The sequence below is a fragment of the Scomber japonicus genome, chromosome 22 (genome assembly GCF_027409825.1).
Source record: "Scomber japonicus isolate fScoJap1 chromosome 22, fScoJap1.pri, whole genome shotgun sequence".
NCBI classification, from domain to species: Eukaryota; Metazoa; Chordata; class Actinopteri; order Scombriformes; family Scombridae; genus Scomber; species Scomber japonicus.
In genome coordinates this window covers 322,961-350,651 of record NC_070599.1, presented here as the reverse complement: position 1 = coordinate 350,651, position 27,691 = coordinate 322,961, and the positions used below count along the sequence as shown (strand labels likewise).

Below are 27,691 nucleotides of genomic sequence, written 5' to 3'. Positions count from 1 at the left end.
CCCTCTCAGCTGTCACCAAAGGAGGGCGTTGTTGCTCCATCACCGCACACAGGGCTTTGAGGAACAAAAGCTACAATCATTCCAGCTGTGTCTGAATGCACGCCAGAGAGGTGGCACTGAGACGCCTCACTTTCCAAGTAGTTTTTAGGGTTCCAGTTCTCACTGTTACAGCCTGTAAAAAGCCTGCAATCATCCCGCATGTACACAAATGGCCTGAGAAACAAGGTTGCAGTCCTTCCAGCTGTGTGTTTCTCCGCAGAAAAAAAACAACTATTCCTATCAAAGTACTGTTAAAGGATAGCATGTGTTTGATGGCTGAGACACCATTATCCGCCACTCAGCTGGTGTGAGCAACTGTCAGTGGTGTCACAGCATGTTTAAATGGGCTTTCTGCGGCCTGTTTCGTCGCTTACGGCCATACCACCCTGAACACGCCCGATCTCGTCTGATCTCGGAAGCTAAGCAGGGTCGGGCCTGGTTAGTACTTGGATGGGAGACCGCCTGGGAATACCAGGTGCTGTAAGCTTTTTTTCCCTCTCAGCTGTCACCAAAGGAGGGCGCTGTTGCTCCATCACCGCACACAGGGCTTTGAGGAACAAAAGCTGCAATCATTCCAGCTGTGTCTGAATGCACGCCAGAGAGGTGGCACTGAGACGCCTCACTTTCCAAGTAGTTTTTAGGGTTCCAGTTCTCACTGTTACAGCCTGTAAAAAGCCTGCAATCATCCCGCATGTACACAAATGGCCTGAGAAACAAGGTTGCAGTCCTTCCAGCTGTGTGTTTCTCCGCAGAAAAAAAACAACTATTCCTATCAAAGTACTGTTAAAGGATAGCATGTGTTTGATGGCTGAGACACCATTATCCGCCACTCAGCTGGTGTGAGCAACTGTCAGTGGTGTCACAGCATGTTTAAATGGTCTTTCTGCGGCCTGTTTCGTCGCTTACGGCCATACCACCCTGAACACGCCCGATCTCGTCTGATCTCGGAAGCTAAGCAGGGTCGGGCCTGGTTAGTACTTGGATGGGAGACCGCCTGGGAATACCAGGTGCTGTAAGCTTTTTTCCCTCTCAGCTGTCACCAAAGGAGGGCGCTGTTGCTCCATCACTGCACACAGGGCTTTGAGGAACAAAAGCTGCAATCATTTCAGCTGTGTCTGAATGCACGCCAGAGAGGTGGCACTGAGACGCCTCACTTTCCAAGTAGTTTTTAGGGTTCCAGTTCTCACTGTTACAGCCTGTAAAAAGCCTGCAATCATCCCGCATGTACACAAATGGCCTGAGAAACAAGGTTGCAGTCCTTCCAGCTGTGTGTTTCTCCGCAGAAAAAAAAAACTATTCCTATCAAAGTACTGTTAAAGGATAGCATGTGTTTGATGGCTGAGACACCATTATCCGCCACTCAGCTGGTGTGAGCAACTGTCAGTGGTGTCACAGCATGTTTAAATGGGCTTTCTGCGGCTTGTTTCGTCGCTTACGGCCATACCACCCTGAACACGCCCGATCTCGTCTGATCTCGGAAGCTAAGCAGGGTCGGGCCTGGTTAGTACTTGGATGGGAGACCGCCTGGGAATACCAGGTGCTGTAAGCTTTTTTTCCCTCTCAGCTGTCACCAAAGGAGTGCGCTGTTGCTCCATCACCGCACACAGGGCTTTGAGGAACAAAAGCTGCAATCATTCCAGCTGTGTCTGAATGCACGCCAGAGAGGTGGCACTGAGACGCCTCACTTTCCAAGTAGTTTTTAGGGTTCCAGTTCTCACTGTTACAGCCTGTAAAAAGCCTGCAATCATCCCGCATGTACACAAATGGCCTGAGAAACAAGGTTGCAGTCCTTCCAGCTGTGTGTTTCTCCGCAGAAAAAAAACAACTATTCCTATCAAAGTACTGTTAAAGGATAGCATGTGTTTGATGGCTGAGACACCATTATCCGCCACTCAGCTGGTGTGAGCAACTGTCAGTGGTGTCACAGCATGTTTAAATGGTCTTTCTGCGGCCTGTTTCGTCGCTTACGGCCATACCACCCTGAACACACCCGATCTCGTCTGATCTCGGAAGCTAAGCAGGGTCGGGCCTGGTTAGTACTTGGATGGGAGACCGCCTGGGAATACCAGGTGCTGTAAGCTTTTTTTCCCTCTCAGCTGTCACCAAAGGAGGGCGCTGTTGCTCCATCACCGCACACAGGGCTTTGAGGAACAAAATCTGCAATCATTCCAGCTGTGTCTGAATGCACGCCAGAGAGGTGGCACTGAGACGCCTCACTTTCCAAGTAGTTTTTAGGGTCCCAGTTCTCATTGTTACAGCCTGTAAAAAGCCTGCAATCATCCCGCATGTACACAAATGGCCTGAGAAACAAGGTTGCAGTCCTTCCAGCTGTGTGTTTCTCCGCAGAAAAAAAACAACTATTCCTATCAAAGTACTGTTAAAGGATAGCATGTGTTTGATGGCTGAGACACCATTATCCGCCACTCAGCTGGTGTGAGCAACTGTCAGTGGTGTCACAGCATGTTTAAATGGTCTTTCTGCGGCCTGTTTCGTCGCTTACGGCCATACCACCCTGAACACACCCGATCTCGTCTGATCTCGGAAGCTAAGCAGGGTCGGGCCTGGTTAGTACTTGGATGGGAGACCGCCTGGGAATACCAGGTGCTGTAAGCTTTTTTTCCCTCTCAGCTGTCACCAAAGGAGGGCGCTGTTGCTCCATCACCGCACACAGGGCTTTGAGGAACAAAATCTGCAATCATTCCAGCTGTGTCTGAATGCACGCCAGAGAGGTGGCACTGAGACGCCTCACTTTCCAAGTAGTTTTTAGGGTCCCAGTTCTCATTGTTACAGCCTGTAAAAAGCCTGCAATCATCCCGCATGTACACAAATGGCCTGAGAAACAAGGTTGCAGTCCTTCCAGCTGTGTGTTTCTCCGCAGAAAAAAAACAACTATTCCTATCAAAGTACTGTTAAAGGATAGCATGTGTTTGATGGCTGAGACACCATTATCCGCCACTCAGCTGGTGTGAGCAACTGTCAGTGGTGTCACAGCATGTTTAAATGGGCTTTCTGCGGCCTGTTTCGTCGCTTACGGCCATACCACCCTGAACACGCCCGATCTCGTCTGATCTCGGAAGCTAAGCAGGGTCGGGCCTGGTTAGTACTTGGATGGGAGACCGCCTGGGAATACCAGGTGCTGTAAGCTTTTTTTCCCTCTCAGCTGTCACCAAAGGAGTGCGCTGTTGCTCCATCACCGCACACAGGGCTTTGAGGAACAAAAGCTGCAATCATTCCAGCTGTGTCTGAATGCACGCCAGAGAGGTGGCACTGAGACGCCTCACTTTCCAAGTAGTTTTTAGGGTTCCAGTTCTCACTGTTACAGCCTGTAAAAAGCCTGCAATCATCCCGCATGTACACAAATGGCCTGAGAAACAAGGTTGCAGTCCTTCCAGCTGTGTGTTTCTCCGCAGAAAAAAAACAACTATTCCTATCAAAGTACTGTTAAAGGATAGCATGTGTTTGATGGCTGAGACACCATTATCCGCCACTCAGCTGGTGTGAGCAACTGTCAGTGGTGTCACAGCATGTTTAAATGGGCTTTCTGCGGCCTGTTTCGTCGCTTACGGCCATACCACCCTGAACACGCCCGATCTCGTCTGATCTCGGAAGCTAAGCAGGGTCGGGCCTGGTTAGTACTTGGATGGGAGACCGCCTGGGAATACCAGGTGCTGTAAGCTTTTTTTCCCTCTCAGCTGTCACCAAAGGAGGGCGCTGTTGCTCCATCACCGCACACAGGGCTTTGAGGAACAAAAGCTGCAATCATTCCAGCTGTGTCTGAATGCACGCCAGAGAGGTGGCACTGAGACGCCTCACTTTCCAAGTCGTTTTTAGGGTTCCAGTTCTCACTGTTACAGCCTGTAAAAAGCCTGCAATCATCCCGCATGTACACAAATGGCCTGAGAAACAAGGTTGCAGTCCTTCCAGCTGTGTGTTTCTCCGCAGAAAAAAAAAACTATTCCTATCAAAGTACTGTTAAAGGATAGCATGTGTTTGATGGCTGAGACACCATTATCCGCCACTCAGCTGGTGTGAGCAACTGTCAGTGGTGTCACAGCATGTTTAAATGGGCTTTCTGCGGCTTGTTTCGTCGCTTACGGCCATACCACCCTGAACACGCCCGATCTCGTCTGATCTCGGAAGCTAAGCAGGGTCGGGCCTGGTTAGTACTTGGATGGGAGACCGCCTGGGAATACCAGGTGCTGTAAGATTTTTTCCCTCTCAGCTGTCACCAAAGGAGGGCGCTGTTGCTCCATCACCGCACACAGGGCTTTGAGGAACAAAAGCTGCAATCATTCCAGCTGTGTCTGAATGCACGCCAGAGAGGTGGCACTGAGACGCCTCACTTTCCAAGTAGTTTTTAGGGTTCCAGTTCTCACTGTTACAGCCTGTAAAAAGCCTGCAATCATCCCGCATGTACACAAATGGCCTGAGAAACAAGGTTGCAGTCCTTCCAGCTGTGTGTTTCTCCGCAGAAAAAAAACAACTATTCCTATCAAAGTACTGTTAAAGGATAGCATGTGTTTGATGGCTGAGACACCATTATCCGCCACTCAGCTGGTGTGAGCAACTGTCAGTGGTGTCACAGCATGTTTAAATGGTCTTTCTGCGGCCTGTTTCGTCGCTTACGGCCATACCACCCTGAACACGCCCGATCTCGTCTGATCTCGGAAGCTAAGCAGGGTCGGGCCTGGTTAGTACTTGGATGGGAGACCGCCTGGGAATACCAGGTGCTGTAAGCTTTTTTTCCCTCTCAGCTGTCACCAAAGGAGGGCGCTGTTGCTCCATCACCGCACACAGGGCTTTGAGGAACAAAATCTGCAATCATTCCAGCTGTGTCTGAATGCACGCCAGAGAGGTGGCACTGAGACGCCTCACTTTCCAAGTAGTTTTTAGGGTCCCAGTTCTCATTGTTACAGCCTGTAAAAAGCCTGCAATCATCCCGCATGTACACAAATGGCCTGAGAAACAAGGTTGCAGTCCTTCCAGCTGTGTGTTTCTCCGCAGAAAAAAAACAACTATTCCTATCAAAGTACTGTTAAAGGATAGCATGTGTTTGATGGCTGAGACACCATTATCCGCCACTCAGCTGGTGTGAGCAACTGTCAGTGGTGTCACAGCATGTTTAAATGGGCTTTCTGCGGCCTGTTTCGTAGCTTACGGCCATACCACCCTGAACACGCCCGATCTCGTCTGATCTCGGAAGCTAAGCAGGGTCGGGCCTGGTTAGTACTTGGATGGGAGACCGCCTGGGAATACCAGGTGCTGTAAGCTTTTTTTCCCTCTCAGCTGTCACCAAAGGAGTGCGCTGTTGCTCCATCACCGCACACAGGGCTTTGAGGAACAAAAGCTGCAATCATTCCAGCTGTGTCTGAATGCACGCCAGAGAGGTGGCACTGAGACGCCTCACTTTCCAAGTAGTTTTTAGGGTTCCAGTTCTCACTGTTACAGCCTGTAAAAAGCCTGCAATCATCCCGCATGTACACAAATGGCCTGAGAAACAAGGTTGCAGTCCTTCCAGCTGTGTGTTTCTCCGCAGAAAAAAAAACAACTATTCCTATCAAAGTACTGTCAAAGGATAGCATGTGTTTGATGGCTGAGACACCATTATCCGCCACTCAGCTGGTGTGAGCAACTGTCAGTGGTGTCACAGCATGTTTAAATGGGCTTTCTGCGGCCTGTTTCCCCTTCATACGGCCATACCACCCTGAACAAGCCCGAACTCGTCTGATCTCGGAAGCTAAGCAGGGTCGGGCCTGGTTAGTACTTGGATGGGAGACCGCCTGGGAATACCAGGTGCTGTAAGATTTTTTCCCTCTCAGCTGTCACCAAAGGAGGGCGCTGTTGCTCCATCACCGCACACAGGGCTTTGAGGAACAAAAGCTGCAATCATTTCAGCTGTGTCTGAATGCACGCCAGAGAGGTGGCACTGAGACGCCTCACTTTCCAAGTAGTTTTTAGGGTTCCAGTTCTCACTGTTACAGCCTGTAAAAAGCCTGCAATCATCCCGCATGTACACAAATGGCCTGAGAAACAAGGTTGCAGTCCTTCCAGCTGTGTGTTTCTCCGCAGAAAAAAAAAACTATTCCTATCAAAGTACTGTTAAAGGATAGCATGTGTTTGATGGCTGAGACACCATTATCCGCCACTCAGCTGGTGTGAGCAACTGTCAGTGGTGTCACAGCATGTTTAAATGGGCTTTCTGCGGCTTGTTTCGTCGCTTACGGCCATACCACCCTGAACACGCCCGATCTCGTCTGATCTCGGAAGCTAAGCAGGGTCGGGCCTGGTTAGTACTTGGATGGGAGACCGCCTGGGAATACCAGGTGCTGTAAGCTTTTTTTCCCTCTCAGCTGTCACCAAAGGAGTGCGCTGTTGCTCCATCACCGCACACAGGGCTTTGAGGAACAAAAGCTGCAATCATTCCAGCTGTGTCTGAATGCACGCCAGAGAGGTGGCACTGAGACGCCTCACTTTCCAAGTAGTTTTTAGGGTTCCAGTTCTCACTGTTACAGCCTGTAAAAAGCCTGCAATCATCCCGCATGTACACAAATGGCCTGAGAAACAAGGTTGCAGTCCTTCCAGCTGTGTGTTTCTCCGCAGAAAAAAAACAACTATTCCTATCAAAGTACTGTTAAAGGATAGCATGTGTTTGATGGCTGAGACACCATTATCCGCCACTCAGCTGGTGTGAGCAACTGTCAGTGGTGTCACAGCATGTTTAAATGGTCTTTCTGCGGCCTGTTTCGTCGCTTACGGCCATACCACCCTGAACACGCCCGATCTCGTCTGATCTCGGAAGCTAAGCAGGGTCGGGCCTGGTTAGTACTTGGATGGGAGACCGCCTGGGAATACCAGGTGCTGTAAGCTTTTTTTCCCTCTCAGCTGTCACCAAAGGAGGGCGCTGTTGCTCCATCACCGCACACAGGGCTTTGAGGAACAAAATCTGCAATCATTCCAGCTGTGTCTGAATGCACGCCAGAGAGGTGGCACTGAGACGCCTCACTTTCCAAGTAGTTTTTAGGGTCCCAGTTCTCATTGTTACAGCCTGTAAAAAGCCTGCAATCATCCCGCATGTACACAAATGGCCTGAGAAACAAGGTTGCAGTCCTTCCAGCTGTGTGTTTCTCCGCAGAAAAAAAACAACTATTCCTATCAAAGTACTGTTAAAGGATAGCATGTGTTTGATGGCTGAGACACCATTATCCGCCACTCAGCTGGTGTGAGCAACTGTCAGTGGTGTCACAGCATGTTTAAATGGGCTTTCTGCGGCCTGTTTCGTAGCTTACGGCCATACCACCCTGAACACGCCCGATCTCGTCTGATCTCGGAAGCTAAGCAGGGTCGGGCCTGGTTAGTACTTGGATGGGAGACCGCCTGGGAATACCAGGTGCTGTAAGCTTTTTTTCCCTCTCAGCTGTCACCAAAGGAGGGCGCTGTTGCTCCATCACCGCACACAGGGCTTTGAGGAACAAAAGCTGCAATCATTCCAGCTGTGTCTGAATGCACGCCAGAGAGGTGGCACTGAGACGCCTCACTTTCCAAGTAGTTTTTAGGGTTCCAGTTCTCACTGTTACAGCCTGTAAAAAGCCTGCAATCATCCCGCATGTACACAAATGGCCTGAGAAACAAGGTTGCAGTCCTTCCAGCTGTGTGTTTCTCCGCAGAAAAAAAACAACTATTCCTATCAAAGTACTGTTAAAGGATAGCATGTGTTTGATGGCTGAGACACCATTATCCGCCACTCAGCTGGTGTGAGCAACTGTCAGTGGTGTCACAGCATGTTTAAATGGTCTTTCTGCGGCCTGTTTCGTCGCTTACGGCCATACCACCCTGAACACGCCCGATCTCGTCTGATCTCGGAAGCTAAGCAGGGTCGGGCCTGGTTAGTACTTGGATGGGAGACCGCCTGGGAATACCAGGTGCTGTAAGCTTTTTTTCCCTCTCAGCTGTCACCAAAGGAGGGCGCTGTTGCTCCATCACCGCACACAGGGCTTTGAGGAACAAAATCTGCAATCATTCCAGCTGTGTCTGAATGCACGCCAGAGAGGTGGCACTGAGACGCCTCACTTTCCAAGTAGTTTTTAGGGTCCCAGTTCTCATTGTTACAGCCTGTAAAAAGCCTGCAATCATCCCGCATGTACACAAATGGCCTGAGAAACAAGGTTGCAGTCCTTCCAGCTGTGTGTTTCTCCGCAGAAAAAAAACAACTATTCCTATCAAAGTACTGTTAAAGGATAGCATGTGTTTGATGGCTGAGACACCATTATCCGCCACTCAGCTGGTGTGAGCAACTGTCAGTGGTGTCACAGCATGTTTAAATGGGCTTTCTGCGGCCTGTTTCGTAGCTTACGGCCATACCACCCTGAACACGCCCGATCTCGTCTGATCTCGGAAGCTAAGCAGGGTCGGGCCTGGTTAGTACTTGGATGGGAGACCGCCTGGGAATACCAGGTGCTGTAAGCTTTTTTTCCCTCTCAGCTGTCACCAAAGGAGGGCGCTGTTGCTCCATCACCACACACAGGGCTTTGAGGAACAAAAGCTGCAATCATTCCAGCTGTGTCTGAATGCACGCCAGAGAGGTGGCACTGAGACGCCTCACTTTCCAAGTAGTTTTTAGGGTTCCAGTTCTCACTGTTACAGCCTGTAAAAAGCCTGCAATCATCCCGCATGTACACAAATGGCCTGAGAAACAAGGTTGCAGTCCTTCCAGCTGTGTGTTTCTCCGCAGAAAAAAAACAACTATTCCTATCAAAGTACTGTTAAAGGATAGCATGTGTTTGATGGCTGAGACACCATTATCCGCCACTCAGCTGGTGTGAGCAACTGTCAGTGGTGTCACAGCATGTTTAAATGGGCTTTCTGCGGCCTGTTTCCCCTTCATACGGCCATACCACCCTGAACAAGCCCGAACTCGTCTGATCTCGGAAGCTAAGCAGGGTCGGGCCTGGTTAGTACTTGGATGGGAGACCGCCTGGGAATACCAGGTGCTGTAAGATTTTTTCCCTCTTAGCTGTCACCAAAGGAGGGCGCTGTTGCTCCATCACCGCACACAGGGCTTTGAGGAACAAAAGCTGCAATCATTCCAGCTGTGTCTGAATGCACGCCAGAGAGGTGGCACTGAGACGCCTCACTTTCCAAGTAGTTTTTAGGGTTCCAGTTCTCACTGTTACAGCCTGTAAAAAGCCTGCAATCATCCCGCATGTACACAAATGGCCTGAGAAACAAGGTTGCAGTCCTTCCAGCTGTGTGTTTCTCCGCAGAAAAAAAACAACTATTCCTATCAAAGTACTGTTAAAGGATAGCATGTGTTTGATGGCTGAGACACCATTATCCGCCACTCAGCTGGTGTGAGCAACTGTCAGTGGTGTCACAGCATGTTTAAATGGGCTTTCTGCGGCCTGTTTCGTCGCTTACGGCCATACCACCCTGAACACGCCCGATCTCGTCTGATCTCGGAAGCTAAGCAGGGTCGGGCCTGGTTAGTACTTGGATGGGAGACCGCCTGGTAATACCAGGTGCTGTAAGCTTTTTTTCCCTCTCAGCTGTCACCAAAGGAGGGCGCTGTTGCTCCATCACCGCACACAGGGCTTTGAGGAACAAAAGCTGCAATCATTCCAGCTGTGTCTGAATGCACGCCAGAGAGGTGGCACTGAGACGCCTCACTTTCCAAGTAGTTTTTAGGGTTCCAGTTCTCACTGTTACAGCCTGTAAAAAGCCTGCAATCATCCCGCATGTACACAAATGGCCTGAGAAACAAGGTTGCAGTCCTTCCAGCTGTGTGTTTCTCCGCAGAAAAAAAACAACTATTCCTATCAAAGTACTGTTAAAGGATAGCATGTGTTTGATGGCTGAGACACCATTATCCGCCACTCAGCTGGTGTGAGCAACTGTCAGTGGTGTCACAGCATGTTTAAATGGGCTTTCTGCGGCCTGTTTCGTCGCTTAAGGCCACACCCCCTGAACACGTATGCGCGCGCAGTGGAAGCAGCCAGAAGCAAACCAGTTGGAGCAGAGAGGATCGCGGACCTCTGTTTGGATTTATTTCATATGTTTCTTTCTTTTCCTTTATTATCCTATTATTTTCCGTGCATCCTTAGTTAGTTTTATGTGTGGACTTTTTCCCCCCGACAGTTTTTACTGTTCGGGGGAGGTTTTTTCCTTTATTTCTTTTTTTTCATGGTGTATAACATGTCAACGAACACGGCGATGGATAAAACGGCTACGAAAACGGATCACGGACTTAATACAAAGCAAGCAGCAATGGGAGAGGAAGATAATGAATGGGAGCTGGTGAAATCTAAAGAGCAAAGGAGTAAGAGGAGGAATAATAGTAAAGAAAATGCGGAAGTGGCTGCCTCCGTCATGTTGGCGGGAGAGAGAGGAGAGAGAGCGCAGCAAGCGAAGGATACCGGCCGTGCGCCGCGGAACGGGACCGGTCCGAGAGCTCCTGGGGCTGGAGATACATCGAGGGAGGCTGGGAGAGAAGGCCTGAGAAGGCCCGAGAGAAAAGGAGCTCCAGGAGCGGCGACAGAGAAGGAGAAAGGCATGTCGGGGGGCGAGCGAGCAGCGAGCGCCGGAGCGGAAAAAGAGGGAGAGAGAGCGACGAAAACAGCTGGAGAGAGAGAGCAGCAACAGGAGACAGCGAAAGAGGGGGCTAAGACGGCATACAACAGAGAGCTGACGGTAAGCTTGGAGGTTACTGGGCAAGAGGAGGTTCCGGTCCTTGAGTTAATGCGGGCCATCAGAGCTCTGTGTGGGGGGCTTATAGCGTGCAGAGCGACCGGTGCCAGGAGTTATGAGATCACGATGTCTCATGTCAAAGGGAAGGAGCGGCTCCTAGATGGTTTTAAAATAGGGAACTGTAATATTTTTATAAAAGAGTTATGTAATGATGAATTGATGGTGTCTTTTTTAAATCTGCCAGCTTACATCTCAGACGAAGAAATATTACAAAAATTAGAAGGGTGGGGTGTCTCGGCTGCATCCGCCATTAGGAGGCGGATGTGGCCGGGCACTCAGATAGCAGATGGTACACGTTTCTTGAAAGTAAAATTCACTGAAAAAGTACAATCACTGCCATACTCTGCAAGGTTTGAAACAGCTATGGGACCAGAATATTTTAGAGTAATCCATGACAGACAAGCGAAGGTTTGCAGGATGTGTCTTCAGCCTGGGCACATCCTGAGGGATTGTCCTGATTTTTCCTGTCACAAGTGTGGAGTACAGGGGCATTATGCTAGGGAGTGCAGCAACCAACAGAAAAAGATTAAAAAATGTGAGGTGTGCTGGAACCCAGTAAATGAATGTAATTGTAACTATAGTGAATCTGAAGCGGTGGTGGAGTCCGGATCGGAGGAGCTTTACAGTGAAGCGGAGGACATGAGTGAGGAGGAGGAGGAGGAAGGAGAGGAGGCCGGAGTGGGGGGCAGCGGCACCACGGGCGGAGCTGGCAGAGAGGCTCTCTCTCAGGGGGGGGCTCTGAGTCCTACTAATGCTGCACAGAGCCTAAATGTGGAAATTGGCTCAAGTATGGATGGTCTGAGCATAGACTCAGGCCTACACCAGGGAGTAAGGGGCAGAGGCGGCAATGGGCTCGTGGAGAGGCCAGAGCCATCTCAAGCCTCAGACTCAATGGAAGTGGGGGAAACCCCGAGTGACCTGCAGCCTGTGGCAGCCGCACCCCCCAGAGAGCCGGCCTCGGCAACCACCATGGTCCTCCGCCGTTTGGGCAGATCAGACAGCGACTCCGAGATGGACTTCACCACCATTAAAAATCTTAGGAAGCAGCACACCTCTAATAAATCATCGATCAGTAAAAGAAGGAAAAAAGATAAAGGAAAATGATGATTAATCGTAATTTGTAACAATCCTTTCTTTTCCATTAATCATGTTGTTGCTGCACTCTCTCAATGTCAACGGGCTCCGCACTTGTGACAGGATGAATGCGATACTGTCCAGTCCGAGCTGCGACATCCTCTGCCTCCAAGAGACGAGGTGGGATAAAAGCAGCCTTGAGGCAGCAACTAAAATATATAAAGGGGAAATATATTATAATAACGGCACTAATAAATCCTGCGGTATAGCAACCCTAATAAATAGTAATAACGTAAAGAACAGTAAAGTAATTTATAAAGACGATAAAGGTAGAATATTAATTATAGATATCGAAGTAAATAATAGCACGTATAGACTAATTAACCTATATGCCGATAACTGTGAGAAGGAAAGGAAGGGTTTGTTTAACAAATTAGGAAGATGGGTAAACAATAGAACTATAATAATAGGTGATTTTAATACAGTATTAACCAAATCAGATATTTCAATAAATAATGTATATAAAAATGACATAAGTAGAACAGCTCTTTATGATTTAATGGATAGTCACAACTTAATAGATATATGGAGGATACAAAACAAATTTAAAAGAGAATTCTCAAGGAGACAGGTGGTCAAAGGGAGACTTAGACAATCTAGGATTGACCTGTGTTTGGCTGCAGCTGACACAGTGAAGCAAATTAACAACATACATTACAGTTATAATTCCTGGAGCGATCATACCACTGTCATTTGCCAACTGGGTGCTAAAGGAGGGAACAAGGGAGGAGGCACCTGGTGCCTTAACTCCAGCCTCCTAACAGACCCGGTATATATTAAAAAAATCAAAAAAGTACTTAGTTATGCAAAAACAGAAATGCAAATAGATAATAATTATATAGAAAGATGGGATAATATAAAAGAAAGAATTAAAAAAGTGAGTATTAATTATAGCAAAGAGAAAAGATGGAAAGAAAAACAAGAAGAACAGAATATTAGAAAGCAGCTAGAAGAAGAAGTCATATTATTAGATAATCAAAAAAATAGAAGCTGTGAAATGTATGAATGTTACAAAAACCAATTACACAGCATAGAAAAGAAAAAATGTAAAGGAGCAGCAATAAGGTGCAGGTTCCAAAATTTGGTGGAGGGTGAAAGGTGCACTGCGTTTTTTTTGGGGTTGGAAAAACAAAAACAGAACAAAACTGTAATAGAAGAACTTAAAGATCAAGATAACAACATCCATAAAGACAAGATAACAATATTGGAAATTATAAAAGACTATTATACAAACTTATTTAAGGAGGGGGGAAGTGATATAGAGAAAACTGAAGAAATATTAACCTACTTAGATAAAAAGATAGATATGGAGGATAAAGTGTGGTGTGACAGCAAATTAACAAAGGAAGAAATTGAATATGCAATCAAAAACTTAAACAAAAATAAAAGTCCTGGGAGTGACGGTCTAACGGCTGACTTCTACATCAAATTTAGTGAACAGATGGCCCCCCTGTTACTCGACCTCTACCATACAATGCAAAAACAACAAGAAACACCCAAATCATTCACTACAGGTATGATAACAGTAATATACAAGAACAAAGGTGACAGAAACGAAATATCCAATTATAGACCAATAAGCTTACTAAACACAGATTACAAGATACTCTCCAAAACATTGGCCAATAGATTAAAACAGACTCTAGATCAGATAATCAGTCCAAATCAAGCATACAGTATACCAAACAGGGACATCCAAGACTCAATTGCTACAATAAGAGATACAGTAAGAGGGATGACAGTACAGGGGGGCCTTCTGTTAACAATAGATTTGGAAAAGGCATTCGACAGAGTAGAACACCAGTTTTTATTTAAAGTGTTAGAGGAATTCGGTTATGGAAAAGAGTTGATTAATTGGATACAACTTCTATATAAAAATGCAAGAAGTGTAATAAAATGTAACGGAACATTAACAGAAAGTTTCCCAATTAAAAGGTCAGTGAGGCAAGGCTGCCCTTTGTCAGCACTATTATATAGTATAGTGGCAGAGCCGCTTGCTCAAGCATTAATCAAAGATAAGGAAATAATAGGAATAAAAACACCCACAAACAGTTCTATCAAAATAACACAATACGCAGACGACATTACAATAACAATCAAATCAGGGAAAGGCATAGACAAAATCATGGAACACTTCAAAACTTACAGCATGGCATCAGGAGCAAAAATAAACATAACTAAATCGGAGATAGGTATAATTGGAAAGGTGGAAGACTATGTAAATAAATGGGGATTTGGGGAAAACACGGGGTGTAGGAAAATACTGGGTGTATATATAGGAGAGAATGAGAGTGAGGCTAGGGACAGAGGGTGGAGGGAAATGATAGGGAAAGTGCAGAGTAGTTTAAATTTATGGCGAGCAAGAGGGTTAACACTGAAAGGAAAGGTAATTGTAGTTAATGCTTTGATACTGTCAAAAATTAACCACATTTTGGGAACCTGTGAGCTGCCGCAATAGGCTCTAAAAGCGCTGACAGCAGCAATCTCCTCCTTCCTCTGGAGGGGAAAGGGAAATTCGATTGCTCACAGAGTGTTAATTGCTAAAAAAAGGGAGGGGGGTTTAGGACTAATTGATATCGGTGCCAAAAGAGACGCACTTAGGATCAAAATTGTTAAGAATTTTCTTGATTCGGACCGGCAGTACCCCTGGGAGGACTGGATGGCGAGCTATCTGGCTGAGTACGGGGAGAGAGACGCGTACAACCTGTGCGCCCTCCTCCCCGGAAAAGCCAGGAGCCGCCTACCTGGCTTCTACCAGGAGGTACTAGAGGCATGGGGCAAAATTCTGCCCCACCTCTGGCCCAAGTGCAGGAATAAAGAGCATGTGCTGCAGCTACCTTTCCTTGACAGTCCATTTTTTTTGTGCGGGGGGAGGGTTCTAACCAGCGGTCCTATGCGGGCTGCTGGTTTGACCAGGGTGGGAGATATAATCGATGGGAGGGGTGAGTTTAACATAGATTTAATTTGTGGAAAACTAAAAGGAAAAAATGTTAGTTATAGGAAAGGAAATATAACAAAACTTAAAGGAAAGTTTGAACAGGCTCTTGACCCTACGTGGCGGAGCATGTTGAAGGAGAAAGAGAAAGATATCAGAGCCGCCCTTCCCCAGCTACAACTCAAGCAAAAGGACATAAAGGAAATAAATACAAGAACCTGGTACCGGTCATTAATACATCTCATCAAAAGGCCCCCCACAGCAGAGAAATACTGGAAGGAAAAATACCCTAACATGGACATCTCATCTATATGGTCAAACCTGGACATACCAATTATGGACAACAATACAATAAACATGGATTTTAACATTCGACACAGAAGGATTTACACAGGGATTATATTACATCAGATCAACAAAGAAAAATATTCAAGAACATGCACCGTTTGCAATAAAGAATCAGAGGACTTGGAACATATCTTCAACACATGCACAGAATCAAAACATTTTCAGTCATACATCAAAACCATATTAGAGACTCACTGCAACTTCACAACACACACTGATACAGATTGGTCATGGGCTTGGACATTTGGAATCACAGGAAAACACACAAACAGGAACAATACACTCATCAACTCCATCCTAGCATTCGGCAGAAAATCTTTATGGACAAGACGGAATCACCAATTATTTGACAACAAAACAATAAATGTTACAAGATATTTTCAGAACACATTCACAGCTCACCTCAGGACCATATTTCTAGCAGACCAAGACACTTTTCATCAGCAGTTCAACAGTCACAATAATTATGTAAAAGTAATGGAAGGGAAAAATGTATGTCTCAGGGGTTTTATGTTGGGGTAGTTATTGTCTACATCTATTTTTTGTATTGTTTCTTTTATTTGGTCATCTATATGATTATTATTATTAGTTTTATTATTATTATTTTGACACATAGTGTTATGGTGGCTATGTGTCTTTTTGTTTAGTTAAAGGGGGTGTTTCATGTCTTTAATGTTGGTTTTTATGTTTGTCTTGTCAGATTGAATGTATGCAAATTGAGAATGTGATTTATTTTTTTTTAGTATTTCTTTTGGCACATAGTGTTATTGTGGCTATGTGTCTTTTTGTTTGGTTAAAGGGGGTGTTTCATGTCTTTAATGTTGGTTTGTATGTTTGTCTTGTCAGCTTGTATGTATGTAAATTGAGAATGTGATTTATTTTTTTTTAGTATTTCTTTTGGCACATAGTGTTATTGTGGCTATGTGTATTTTTGTTTAGTTAAAGGGGGTGTTTCATGTCTTTAATGTTGGTTTTTATGTTTGCCTTGTCAGAGTGAATGTATGTAAATTGAGAATGTGATTTATTTGTTAGTATTTCTTTTGGCACATAGTGTTATTGTGGCTATGTGTATTTTTGTTTAGTTAAAGGGGGTGTTTCATGTCTTTAATGTTGGTTTTTATGTTTGTTTTGTCAGCTGGAATGTATATAAAATAAGATCATGATATATTTTTGATAATAAAAGATAAAAAAAAAAAAAAAAAAAAAAAACACGCCCGATCTCGTCTGATCTCGGAAGCTAAGCAGGGTCGGGCCTGGTTAGTACTTGGATGGGAGACCGCCTGGGAATACCAGGTGCTGTAAGCTTTTTTTCCCTCTCAGCTGTCACCAAAGGAGGGCGCTGTTGCTCCATCACCGCACACAGGGCTTTGAGGAACAAAAGCTGCAATCATTCCAGCTGTGTCTGAATGCACGCCAGAGAGGTGGCACTGAGACGCCTCACTTTCCAAGCAGTTTTTAGGGTCCCAGTTCTCACTGTTACAGCCTGTAAAAAGCCTGCAATCATCCCGCATGTACACAAATGGCCTGAGAAACAAGGTTGCAGTCCTTCCAGCTGTGTGTTTCTCCGCAGAAAAAAAACAACTATTCCTATCAAAGTACTGTTAAAGGATAGCATGTGTTTGATGGCTGAGACACCATTATCCGCCACTCAGCTGGTGTGAGCAACTGTCAGTGGTGTCACAGCAAGTTTAAATGGGCTTTCTGCGGCCTGTTTCCTCGCTTACGGCCATACCACCCTGAACACGCCCGATCTTGTCTGATCTCGGAAGCTAAGCCGGGTCGGGCCTGGTTAGTACTTGGATGGGAGACCTCCTGGGAATACCAGGTGCTGTAAGCTTTTTTTCCCTCTCAGCTGTCACCAAAGGAGGGCGCTGTTGCTCCATCACCGCACACAGGGCTTTGAGGAACAAAAGCTGCAATCATTCCAGCTGTGTCTGAATGCACGCCAGAGAGGTGGCACTGAGACGCCTCACTTTCCAAGCAGTTTTTAGGGTCCCAGTTCTCACTGTTACAGCCTGTAAAAAGCCTGCAATCATCCCGCATGTACACAAATGGCCTGAGAAACAAGGTTGCAGTCCTTCCAGCTGTGTGTTTCTCCGCAGAAAAAAAACAACTATTCCTATCAAAGTACTGTTAAAGGATAGCATGTGTTTGATGGCTGAGACACCATTATCCGCCACTCAGCTGGTGTGAGCAACTGTCAGTGGTGTCACAGCATGTTTAAATGGGCTTTCTGCGGCCTGTTTCGTCGCTTACGGCCATACCACCCTGAACACGCCCGATCTCGTCTGATCTCGGAAGCTAAGCAGGGTCGGGCCTGGTTAGTACTTGGATGGGAGACCGCCTGGGAATACCAGGTGCTGTAAGCTTTTTTTCCCTCTCAGCTGTCACCAAAGGAGGGCGCTGTTGCTCCATCACCGCACACAGGGCTTTGAGGAACAAAAGCTGCAATCATTCCAGCTGTGTCTGAATGCACGCCAGAGAGGTGGCACTGAGACGCCTCACTTTCCAAGTAGTTTTTAGGGTTCCAGTTCTCACTGTTACAGCCTGTAAAAAGCCTGCAATCATCCCGCATGTACACAAATGGCCTGAGAAACAAGGTTGCAGTCCTTCCAGCTGTGTGTTTCTCCGCAGAAAAAAAACAACTATTCCTATCAAAGTACTGTTAAAGGATAGCATGTGTTTGATGGCTGAGACACCATTATCCGCCACTCAGCTGGTGTGAGCAACTGTCAGTGGTGTCACAGCATGTTTAAATGGGCTTTCTGCGGCCTGTTTCGTCGCTTACGGCCATACCACCCTGAACACGCCCGATCTCGTCTGATCTCGGAAGCTAAGCCGGGTCGGGCCTGGTTAGTACTTGGATGGGAGACCTCCTGGGAATACCAGGTGCTGTAAGCTTTTTTTCCCTCTCAGCTGTCACCAAAGGAGGGCGCTGTTGCTCCATCACCGCACACAGGGCTTTGAGGAACAAAAGCTGCAATCATTCCAGCTGTGTCTGAATGCACGCCAGAGAGGTGGCACTGAGACGCCTCACTTTCCAAGTAGTTTTTAGGGTTCCAGTTCTCACTGTTACAGCCTGTAAAAAGCCTGCAATCATCCCGCATGTACACAAATGGCCTGAGAAACAAGGTTGCAGTCCTTCCAGCTGTGTGTTTCTCCGCAGAAAAAAAACAACTATTCCTATCAAAGTACTGTTAAAGGATAGCATGTGTTTGATGGCTGAGACACCATTATCCGCCACTCAGCTGGTGTGAGCAACTGTCAGTGGTGTCACAGCATGTTTAAATGGGCTTTCTGCGGCCTGTTTCGTCGCTTACGGCCATACCACCCTGAACACGCCCGATCTCGTCTGATCTCAGAAGCTAAGCAGGGTCGGGCCTGGTTAGTACTTGGATGGGAGACCGCCTGGGAATACCAGGTGCTGTAAGCTTTTTTTCCCTCTCAGCTGTCACCAAAGGAGGGCGCTGTTGCTCCATCACCGCACACAGGGCTTTGAGGAACAAAAGCTGCAATCATTCCAGCTGTGTCTGAATGCACGCCAGAGAGGTGGCACTGAGACGCCTCACTTTCCAAGTAGTTTTTAGGGTTCCAGTTCTCACTGTTACAGCCTGTAAAAAGCCTGCAATCATCCCGCATGTACACAAATGGCCTGAGAAACAAGGTTGCAGTCCTTCCAGCTGTGTGTTTCTCCGCAGAAAAAAAACAAGTATTCCTATCAAAGTACTGTTAAAGGATAGCATGTGTTTGATGGCTGAGACACCATTATCCGCCACTCAGCTGGTGTGAGCAACTGTCAGTGGTGTCACAGCATGTTTAAATGGGCTTTCTGCGGCTTGTTTCGTCGCTTACGGCCATACCACCCTGAACACGCCCGATCTCGTCTGATCTCGGAAGCTAAGCAGGGTCGGGCCTGGTTAGTACTTGGATGGGAGACCGCCTGGGAATACCAGGTGCTGTAAGCTTTTTTTCCCTCTCAGCTGTCACCAAAGGAGGGCGCTGTTGCTCCATCACCGCACACAGGGCTTTGAGGAACAAAAGCTGCAATCATTCCAGCTGTGTCTGAATGCACGCCAGAGAGGTGGCACTGAGACGCCTCACTTTCCAAGTAGTTTTTAGGGTTCCAGTTCTCACTGTTACAGCCTGTAAAAAGCCTGCAATCATCCCGCATGTACACAAATGGCCTGAGAAACAAGGTTGCAGTCCTTCCAGCTGTGTGTTTCTCCGCAGAAAAAAAAAAACTATTCCTATCAAAGTACTGTTAAAGGATAGCATGTGTTTGATGGCTGAGACACCATTATCCGCCACTCAGCTGGTGTGAGCAACTGTCAGTGGTGTCACAGCATGTTTAAATGGGTTTTCTGCGGCCTGTTTCGTCGCGAAAAAATATATGAACTAACAATGAAAACTGAAACCGGAAAAACAAAACTAATGGATGGGGTGCGCATTAATGGAGTGCTCATACACGCAAGAGACATTTCAAGTAATGAAATGGTAGTCTCTTTCATTAATTTACCCGTCTACATGGAGGACGGCAAGATACTGGATAAGCTGGAGGAGTGGGGAGTGAAGGCTATGTCACCAATCAAGCGCCGAGTGTGGCCAGGGACTGACATATTGGACGGCACCAGATTTTTAAAAGTGCGCTTCACAGAGCAGGTCCGCTCACTCCCATACTCCACTAAGTTTGATACAATGAGAGGCACGGAGTACTTCAGGGTCATTCATGACAGACAGATACGTGTCTGTAGACTGTGCATTAAGACAGGGCACATCTTCAGAGAATGTCCGGAATTTAAATGTTTTAAATGTGGACAGACGGGCCATTACACACGGGAGTGTGTGGAGCGGAGAGCGACGGAGGAAGAGGAGGGGGAGAGTGGACGAGAAGACTGCGACGAGCAGACGGGGGACCGGACGAGGGAACAGGATGAAGAGGGTGAGGAGGACATGGAGGAAGAGCAAGAGGACGGGCAGGAGGACGGGCAGGAGGACGACGGCGAGGACGGGGGTGAGATGGAGCAGACGAGAGGAGGCGAGGAGGAAAAGGAGGACGAGGAGGGTCGGAAGGATGGTGACAAGGATGAGAGCGTTGGATTAGGGAATAAGGATTGTGGACTAAAAGAACAGAGACCATGGAGTGGAAAAGCGAGGAGGGAAGAGGAGACAGACGTGCGTTCAGGAAAGAAAAAAAAAATATCCCAGAGACTGATTGCCAAGAGACAGGCAGAAAAGGACAGAGAACGAGAAGAACGAAGGGGGCCGCGGTCTGGTATGTATTTTTGATTTAAAATGTTTGGTTTAAACTTTTATTTATTTTTATGGTTTGCTCTCATGGCCACTGTAACTTCTGTAAATGTAAATGGATTAAGGGATAGAGGGAAGATAAAAGAAATGCTTTTTACATATCGTAGTGATATTATATGTATACAGGAAACGAATTGGGATGAGGAGAAAGTAAGAGAGATGAGAGGAGAATGGGAGGGAGACATCTATTATAATAATGGGAAATGCAAGGGGGGTAGCAATAATGATTAAAAAGGATAGTGTAGAAGATATAAAGGAGGTGTATAAAGACAGGACAGGGAGGATAGTAGCAATAGAATTTAAATATAAAAAGGTAGAATTCAGACTAATTAATGTGTATGTGCCAAATATAGAAAAAGATAAGTGGGGTATTATAGAGGAATTAAAAAAGATAGTTGTGGGAAGATGTATTATTGTAGGGGATTTCAATATAAAATGTAGTAGATTAGATATAGGTAAGGGGGTAGAATTTAGGTGGGAGAAGTCGAGAAATATGTTGTTAGAGGTGATGAAGGATAAGGGCTTGATAGATGCGTGGAGATACGAGTACCCAGAGAAGAGAGAGTTCACGAGGAGACAGATTAGGGATGGGGTATTAAAACAGAGTAGAATAGATTTAGTGTTAGTACAGGGGGAAATTATTAGATATATAGACAGAATAAGACATCAGGGAAATAGCTTTAGTGATCATGATGGGGTTAGGTTTAGAATTAAGGTCGGGAGAGAGGAGGTAGGGGGAGGGATGTGGATATTGAATGCAGGATATATTGAGGAAGAAGAGTATGAGAAACAGATTGGGGAATTATTAGATAGAGAGAATGAGAGGAGAGCGGTGTACATTGAAAAGGATAGTGTAGATGATAGTATAGGGGAGAGATGGGAGAAGATAAAGGATCAAATCAAATCTATTAGTATACGGTATAGTAAGAAAAGAAAAGAAAGGATGATGAAGGAGGAGAAGGGTTTGAAGGAAAAATTGAGAGTAGAATTGAGTAGGGTAGAAGATGAGGAGGGATATAGTATAGACAATTATATAGAGATAAAGATGAAGCTAGAGAGGTATGAAAGGGAAAAATGTAGAGGGGCGATTTTGAGAAGTAAAGCAAAATATGCTTTAGAGGGTGAAAAGTGTACAGGATACTTTTTAGGGTTAGAGAAAAGAAGACAGAATAGGACATTTATCAATGAAATTAATAAGAAGAAGGGAGAGGTAATAGAAGATTATGTGGAAATACTGGAGAGGATACAGGAGTTTTATGGGGAGTTATATAAGAAGGGAGAAATAGATGAATCAAGTATAGATGAGGTATTGGCAAGTGTAGAAAAAAGTTTGAGTGAGGATGATAAGAAATGGTGTGATAGGGAAATAAATGAGAAGGAGGTGATGGAGGCAATAGCAAGTTTGAAAAGTGGGAAGAGTCCGGGGAGTGATGGAATAGGGATAGAATGGTATAAAACATATAAGAATGAGGTAGCACCGATTTTAGCAGAAGTGTTTAGGGGGATGGAAAGAACAGGGCTAGTGCAGGATAGGATGGTAGAAGGGGTGATAACAATTATATATAAGAAAAAGGGAAGTACTTTAGATTTAGAAAATTATAGGCCAATTAGTTTATTGAATGTAGATTATAAAATTTTAACAAAAGTATTAGCAAATAGGATGAAAAGAGTGATAGGAGAGATAGTTCAAACAACACAAAGTTATAGCATACCAGGAAGAGATATAGCAGATACGATAGGGACAGTTAGGGATGTTTTGGAATATATGAAGCGGGATAAGAATGGGGGAGTGGTGTTAGGAATAGACTGGAATAAGGCATTTGATAGGGTAGAGCATAGGTTTCTGTATAGGGTATTAGAGCGATTTGGGTTTGGGGAGAGAATGAGGGGATGGGTGAAGAGATTATATGGGAGTGCAAAAAGTCGAGTAAAAGTGAACGGGGTACTGACAGACAGTTTTGAAGTGGGGAGATCAGTGAGGCAGGGGTGTCCTCTATCAGCGTTGTTGTATGCAATAGTGGTAGAGCCCCTAGCTACACTAATTAAGTTGAATAAAGATGTGAAAGGGATTCAGCTGCCTTACGGAGGGATGTGTGTAATAAATCAATATGCGGATGATACTACTATCATGGTTAGAGATGGAGGAAGTGTAAAGAAAGTTTTGGAGTTAGTAGAGAAATATGGAAGGGCATCAGGGGCAAAAATAAATAAAGACAAATCAGAAATAATGTACATAGGTGAAGTAGAGAGAGTAGAAGTGGGATTAAAGGTGGAAGAAAAATATATAAAGGTGTTGGGAGTGCACTTAGGGGTGGAAAGTAAGGAGGCGAGAGATGTGACGTGGACAGGGGTGATAAATAAAATAAGAACAGTATGTACAGCGTGGAGGGGGAGAAAATTAAGGTTAAAGGGGAAGATAATTGTGGTTAATAGTTTGTTGTTATCAGTGTGTGTGTATGTGATGAGTGTTCTTGATATGCCGGAGTGGGTGATGAATGAGTTAAACAAAATTGTGTGTGACTTCATATGGGAAGGGAAAGGCGTGAAAATTGCACAGAAAACATTAATCGGGAAAAAGTGGGAGGGAGGGTTAAATTTAGTAGATTTGGAAACAAAACGGGCAGCACTGAGAATAAAAACGGTACAGAAATATATGGTGGGAAGGTGGAATTATGGGTGGACGGAACTCTTGAAGAAATATATCAATGATGTGGGGGGAATGGGTGAGAATGGCTGGTGTATGGGGTTTAAGAAATCAATGACGGTAGGAATACCAGAGATTTATAGAGAAGTATTAGAAGCGTGGAGAAAATTTCTTCCTAAAGTGGATTATGAGTGTGATGGGTTGCAAATGTTTGTAAACTTGCCTTTATTTCTAAATGAAAAACTCAGATATAAAAATAAAATATTATACGAACCACAATTTATAAAAGGAGGTATTAAGCAGGTTAAAGATATAATTTATGAGGTCATCCCAGGATTTCTTAGAGAAAACTGTATTTATGATTTGATGTGTGAGTATGAAGGAATGGAAAGCAGAGAGAAAGTAAATAAAATATATGACAGAATTAAAGCAAGTATACCTTTGAACTGGACTAACAAAATTGAAAAAGAATGTGTCCAGACAATAGATGAATGTATGCCTGAGATGTTTGTGATGAAGAATGGGAAGAAATGTGAAATTAAGAGTATGAGTGTAAAAAAAGTGTATGGATGGTTAATAGTTGATGTGATAAAAGAGCCAGCGGCAGAGAAAGTTTGGAGTAGAGTGTTTGTAGATTTTGATGTAAAGAAAATATGGTCGAATGTGAACATAAAATATAACAGTGTAGAGTGTGAGAATAATGATTTTCTGATAAAACATAATAGGATATATACAAATGTGGTGTTTAATAGAATTAACAATGCTGTAAGTGCAACGTGTGATGTATGTAATAATGGCCATGAGAGCTTTTTACATTTTTTTTTGGACTGTGTTGACTTGGTTGATTTCTTTGATTTTTTAAAAGCATTTTTGAAGAAAAACTGGAGGATAGACTCAGAGTTGGAAGAAGGATGGAGGAAATTGTTTTTGTTTGGTTTATTTGAAAAAAGGAAAAATGTGAATATTTGGTTTATTAATTTTGTTTTAAGTCATGCCAGACTCGCGGTCGTTTACAGGAGAAATTATGCACATTTTGAGGGGCGGAAGGTGAAAGTAAAACACTTATTTAAAACAATAATGAAGAAAGACATTGATATGAATTGTAGGTATGGTGGGAAGTAGGTCAAACAGTTTTTTTTAAGTGGGAATAAGTTTATTTATGAAGGTGAGGAGGGCAAGATTCTGTTTAATTGGTAAGATGATAGTTTGGATTTTGGCTGTGTTTTGTGGGGATGATGGAAGGGATGGGGAAGGGATTAAGTTTTGTGTAAAAATATGGTATTGAAAATGTAAATTTGTGAATTGGAATAAAAGAAAAAAGAAAAAAGAAAGAACACGCCCGATCTCGTCTGATCTCGGAAGCTAAGCAGGGTCGGGCCTGGTTAGTACTTGGATGGGAGACCGCCTGGGAATACGAGGTGCTGTAAGCTTTTTTCCCCTCTCAGCTGTCACCAAAGGAGGGCGCTGTTGCTCCATCACCGCACACAGGGCTTTGAGGAACAAAAGCTGCAATCATTCCAGCTGTGTCTGAATGCACGCCAGAGAGGTGGCACTGAGACGCCTCACTTTCCAAGTAGTTTTTAGGGTTCCAGTTCTCACTGTTACAGCCTGTAAAAAGCCTGCAATCATCCCGCATGTACACAAATGGCCTGAGAAACAAGGTTGCAGTCCTTCCAGCTGTGTGTTTCTCCGCAGAAAAAAAAACAACTATTCCTATCAAAGTACTGTTAAAGGATAGCATGTGTTTGATGGCTGAGACACCATTATCCGCCACTCAGCTGGTGTGAGCAACTGTCAGTGGTGTCACAGCATGTTTAAATGGGCTTTCTGCGGCCTGTTTCGTCGCTTACGGCCATACCACCCTGAACACGCCCGATCTCGTCTGATCTCGGAAGCTAAGCAGGGTCGGGCCTGGTTAGTACTTGGATGGGAGACCGCCTGGGAATACCAGGTGCTGTAAGCTTTTTTTCCCTCTCAGCTGTCACCAAAGGAGGGCGCTGTTGCTCCATCACCGCACACAGGGCTTTGAGGAACAAAAGCTGCAATCATTCCAGCTGTGTCTGAATGCACGCCAGAGAGGTGGCACTGATACGCCTCACTTTCCAAGTAGTTTTTAGGGTTCCAGTTCTCACTGTTACAGCCTGTAAAAAGCCTGCAATCATCCCGCACGTACACAAATGGCCTGAGAAACAAGGTTGCAGTCCTTCCAGCTGTGTGTTTCTCCGCAGAAAAAAAACAACTATTCCTATCAAAGTACTGTTAAAGGATAGCATGTGTTTGATGGCTGAGACACCATTATCCGCCACTCAGCTGGTGTGAGCAACTGTCAGTGGTGTCACAGCATGTTTAAATGGGCTTTCTGCAGCCTGTTTCGTCGCTTACGGCCATACCACCCTGAACACGCCCGATCTCGTCTGATCTCGGAAGCTAAGCAGGGTCGGGCCTGGTTAGTACTTGGATGGGAGACCGCCTGGGAATACCAGGTGCTGTAAGCTTTTTTTCCCTCTCAGCTGTCACCAAAGGAGGGCGCTGTTGCTCCATCACCGCACACAGGGCTTTGAGGAACAAAAGCTGCAATCATTCCAGCTGTGTCTGAATGCACGCCAGAGAGGTGGCAGTGAGACGCCTCACTTTCCAAGTAGTTTTTAGGGTTCCAGTTCTCACTGTTACAGCCTGTAAAAAGCCTGCAATCATCCCGCACGTACACAAATGGCCTGAGAAACAAGGTTGCAGTCCTTCCAGCTGTGTGTTTCTCCGCAGAAAAAAAACAACTATTCCTATCAAAGTACTGTTAAAGGATAGCATGTGTTTGATGGCTGAGACACCATTATCCGCCACTCAGCTGGTGTGAGCAACTGTCAGTGGTGTCACAGCATGTTTAAATGGGCTTTCTGCGGCCTGTTTCGTCGCTTACGGCCATACCACCCTGAACACGCCCACTTCCGGTTTCCGGCAGGCAAGTGACTCAGTGTGTGCGACGCGAGTGAGGAGTGAGGACGTGTGAGGGAGCAGCGGTAAAAGAGGAAAAAGTTTGGTGAAATAAAATTCAAGGTGTACTTACAACCCAGCAGCTTTGTGCTGCCAGGGTGTGTAAGAAGACCAACTGGGACGGATATAAAGATGACGACTACTGGAAAGGGACTGACAACGAAACGGATGACGGACAAAGATGACGACAAGATGGGCACACATGGAGAGGCGGCCGGAGGAGCTACGGAGGTGACTGGCGGTGAGGAAAGTATGGTGGAGGATGTATTAACGGCGGGGCAGAGGACGGGAGATCGAGGTGGAAGTGGACAATTGATATCAAGGCGTCTGGGACACAAATATAAAGCGACTGCAGAGCCATGCGATGCGGCGGCGAGAAGAGGTAAAATGGCGGCGGAGGCAGGTGCGTCGCGACCAGGTGCAGACAGAGGAGCAACGGGGAGTGGTGAGGTCGGTGAACGGAGACGGGGGGACGATACATCGCTGTCTAAGCAACAGGTGGATGGTGTACCTCAATCTGCAAGGAAAAATTTCGGAGAAACATCAAAGGCTGCTAAAGCGCTGGACAGTGCAGCGGAGAACAGAGGGAATATGGCGGCGGAGGATTTGCGTTTGGACGATAAAAGTTTGGTGCTGCAGGTTGAGGTGGAGGGTGAGGACACAATAACAATGATGGAATTATTAAAAACAATTTCAGCAAAATGCGGAACAGTACTAGGATGCCGTGTGAAAGGGGGAAAACAATGGGAAATCACAATGAAAACGGAAAACGGAAAACGGACTCTACTGGACGGACTTCAGATCAAAAAATCCAGAGTTCATGCATCTGAGATGGCAAGAAAGGTGAAAATAGTATCTTTTTTAAATTTACCGACTTACATCACTGATGACACAATTTTTGAAAAACTTAGACAATGGGGGGTCGAACCAGCGTCACCGATCAAACGACGAAAATGGGTAGGGACGGACATTTATGATGGCACACGGTTTTTAAAGGTGCAATTTTCGGACAAAATTACTTCTTTGCCATACAGTACTAAATTTGAGACTCTGGAGGGGGTGGAGTTCTTCAGGGTTATTCACGACCACCAACTCCAAGTCTGTCGACTGTGCATCCAACCAGGACATATAATGAAGGACTGTCCAGATTTTAAATGTTTTAAATGTGGTGTGAATGGGCATTATGCTAGAGACTGTATGATGGTGAGTGAGAGAACGGACAATAGAGGGAATGATATAACTGAACAGGGTAAAGAAGTGAATATGGACAGTGGTGAGGACGTGGTGCTTAAAGAAGTGACTGCAATAGTGGAGACGGAGGATGAGGGGTCAGTGGCAGAAGCAGAGCAGGAGATGACGGACTCAGAGGACAATAATGACAATGGCGGAGGGGTGAAGGATCCGTCGCCGGAGCTGTCAGTGGATGCGGCGGAGGATGACAGTGAGAGTGTTTCGGTGTCGGAGAGGCCGTCTCGTCTCCCGTCTTCAGGTGGCTCGACTGAGGGAAACGCTACAGAGAGGGGAATGAGGGCAAGAAGCCGCAGCAACCAGCGAGC

At 45.7% G+C, this 27,691-nt stretch overlaps 25 non-coding genes across 25 annotated transcripts; all 25 read left to right on the top strand.

The window, feature by feature from the left end:
* Positions 1-407: 407 nt before the first annotated feature.
* Positions 408-526, top strand: LOC128384727 (5S ribosomal RNA). The gene has a single exon (XR_008324465.1). It is a non-coding gene; the product is annotated as a 5S ribosomal RNA (ribosomal RNA).
* A 413-nt stretch (positions 527-939) lies between these two features.
* LOC128384715 (5S ribosomal RNA) lies at positions 940-1,058 on the top strand. The gene has a single exon (XR_008324453.1). It is a non-coding gene; the product is annotated as a 5S ribosomal RNA (ribosomal RNA).
* A 411-nt stretch (positions 1,059-1,469) lies between these two features.
* On the top strand, positions 1,470-1,588 carry LOC128384703 (5S ribosomal RNA). The gene has a single exon (XR_008324441.1). It is a non-coding gene; the product is annotated as a 5S ribosomal RNA (ribosomal RNA).
* A 413-nt stretch (positions 1,589-2,001) lies between these two features.
* On the top strand, positions 2,002-2,120 carry LOC128384512 (5S ribosomal RNA). The gene has a single exon (XR_008324252.1). It is a non-coding gene; the product is annotated as a 5S ribosomal RNA (ribosomal RNA).
* Positions 2,121-2,533: 413 nt separating this feature from the next.
* LOC128384388 (5S ribosomal RNA) lies at positions 2,534-2,652 on the top strand. Its single transcript, XR_008324130.1, has one exon. It is a non-coding gene; the product is annotated as a 5S ribosomal RNA (ribosomal RNA).
* Positions 2,653-3,065: 413 nt separating this feature from the next.
* On the top strand, positions 3,066-3,184 carry LOC128384690 (5S ribosomal RNA). Its single transcript, XR_008324429.1, has one exon. It is a non-coding gene; the product is annotated as a 5S ribosomal RNA (ribosomal RNA).
* Positions 3,185-3,597: 413 nt separating this feature from the next.
* LOC128384678 (5S ribosomal RNA) lies at positions 3,598-3,716 on the top strand. Its single transcript, XR_008324417.1, has one exon. It is a non-coding gene; the product is annotated as a 5S ribosomal RNA (ribosomal RNA).
* Positions 3,717-4,128: 412 nt separating this feature from the next.
* LOC128384663 (5S ribosomal RNA) lies at positions 4,129-4,247 on the top strand. The gene has a single exon (XR_008324402.1). It is a non-coding gene; the product is annotated as a 5S ribosomal RNA (ribosomal RNA).
* Positions 4,248-4,659: 412 nt separating this feature from the next.
* On the top strand, positions 4,660-4,778 carry LOC128384666 (5S ribosomal RNA). The gene has a single exon (XR_008324405.1). It is a non-coding gene; the product is annotated as a 5S ribosomal RNA (ribosomal RNA).
* Positions 4,779-5,191: 413 nt separating this feature from the next.
* Positions 5,192-5,310, top strand: LOC128384654 (5S ribosomal RNA). The gene has a single exon (XR_008324393.1). It is a non-coding gene; the product is annotated as a 5S ribosomal RNA (ribosomal RNA).
* A 415-nt stretch (positions 5,311-5,725) lies between these two features.
* LOC128384788 (5S ribosomal RNA) lies at positions 5,726-5,844 on the top strand. Its single transcript, XR_008324526.1, has one exon. It is a non-coding gene; the product is annotated as a 5S ribosomal RNA (ribosomal RNA).
* A 411-nt stretch (positions 5,845-6,255) lies between these two features.
* Positions 6,256-6,374, top strand: LOC128384642 (5S ribosomal RNA). Its single transcript, XR_008324381.1, has one exon. It is a non-coding gene; the product is annotated as a 5S ribosomal RNA (ribosomal RNA).
* A 413-nt stretch (positions 6,375-6,787) lies between these two features.
* LOC128384629 (5S ribosomal RNA) lies at positions 6,788-6,906 on the top strand. Its single transcript, XR_008324367.1, has one exon. It is a non-coding gene; the product is annotated as a 5S ribosomal RNA (ribosomal RNA).
* Positions 6,907-7,319: 413 nt separating this feature from the next.
* LOC128384616 (5S ribosomal RNA) lies at positions 7,320-7,438 on the top strand. Its single transcript, XR_008324355.1, has one exon. It is a non-coding gene; the product is annotated as a 5S ribosomal RNA (ribosomal RNA).
* A 413-nt stretch (positions 7,439-7,851) lies between these two features.
* LOC128384604 (5S ribosomal RNA) lies at positions 7,852-7,970 on the top strand. The gene has a single exon (XR_008324343.1). It is a non-coding gene; the product is annotated as a 5S ribosomal RNA (ribosomal RNA).
* A 413-nt stretch (positions 7,971-8,383) lies between these two features.
* On the top strand, positions 8,384-8,502 carry LOC128384592 (5S ribosomal RNA). Its single transcript, XR_008324331.1, has one exon. It is a non-coding gene; the product is annotated as a 5S ribosomal RNA (ribosomal RNA).
* Positions 8,503-8,916: 414 nt separating this feature from the next.
* LOC128384787 (5S ribosomal RNA) lies at positions 8,917-9,035 on the top strand. The gene has a single exon (XR_008324525.1). It is a non-coding gene; the product is annotated as a 5S ribosomal RNA (ribosomal RNA).
* Positions 9,036-9,447: 412 nt separating this feature from the next.
* Positions 9,448-9,566, top strand: LOC128384737 (5S ribosomal RNA). Its single transcript, XR_008324475.1, has one exon. It is a non-coding gene; the product is annotated as a 5S ribosomal RNA (ribosomal RNA).
* A 7,348-nt stretch (positions 9,567-16,914) lies between these two features.
* LOC128384754 (5S ribosomal RNA) lies at positions 16,915-17,033 on the top strand. Its single transcript, XR_008324493.1, has one exon. It is a non-coding gene; the product is annotated as a 5S ribosomal RNA (ribosomal RNA).
* A 413-nt stretch (positions 17,034-17,446) lies between these two features.
* Positions 17,447-17,565, top strand: LOC128384579 (5S ribosomal RNA). The gene has a single exon (XR_008324319.1). It is a non-coding gene; the product is annotated as a 5S ribosomal RNA (ribosomal RNA).
* A 413-nt stretch (positions 17,566-17,978) lies between these two features.
* Positions 17,979-18,097, top strand: LOC128384655 (5S ribosomal RNA). Its single transcript, XR_008324394.1, has one exon. It is a non-coding gene; the product is annotated as a 5S ribosomal RNA (ribosomal RNA).
* Positions 18,098-18,510: 413 nt separating this feature from the next.
* LOC128384695 (5S ribosomal RNA) lies at positions 18,511-18,629 on the top strand. Its single transcript, XR_008324433.1, has one exon. It is a non-coding gene; the product is annotated as a 5S ribosomal RNA (ribosomal RNA).
* Positions 18,630-19,042: 413 nt separating this feature from the next.
* Positions 19,043-19,161, top strand: LOC128384567 (5S ribosomal RNA). The gene has a single exon (XR_008324307.1). It is a non-coding gene; the product is annotated as a 5S ribosomal RNA (ribosomal RNA).
* Positions 19,162-24,991: 5,830 nt separating this feature from the next.
* Positions 24,992-25,110, top strand: LOC128384555 (5S ribosomal RNA). The gene has a single exon (XR_008324295.1). It is a non-coding gene; the product is annotated as a 5S ribosomal RNA (ribosomal RNA).
* Positions 25,111-25,523: 413 nt separating this feature from the next.
* LOC128384543 (5S ribosomal RNA) lies at positions 25,524-25,642 on the top strand. Its single transcript, XR_008324283.1, has one exon. It is a non-coding gene; the product is annotated as a 5S ribosomal RNA (ribosomal RNA).
* The last annotated feature ends 2,049 nt before the right edge of the window (positions 25,643-27,691 follow it).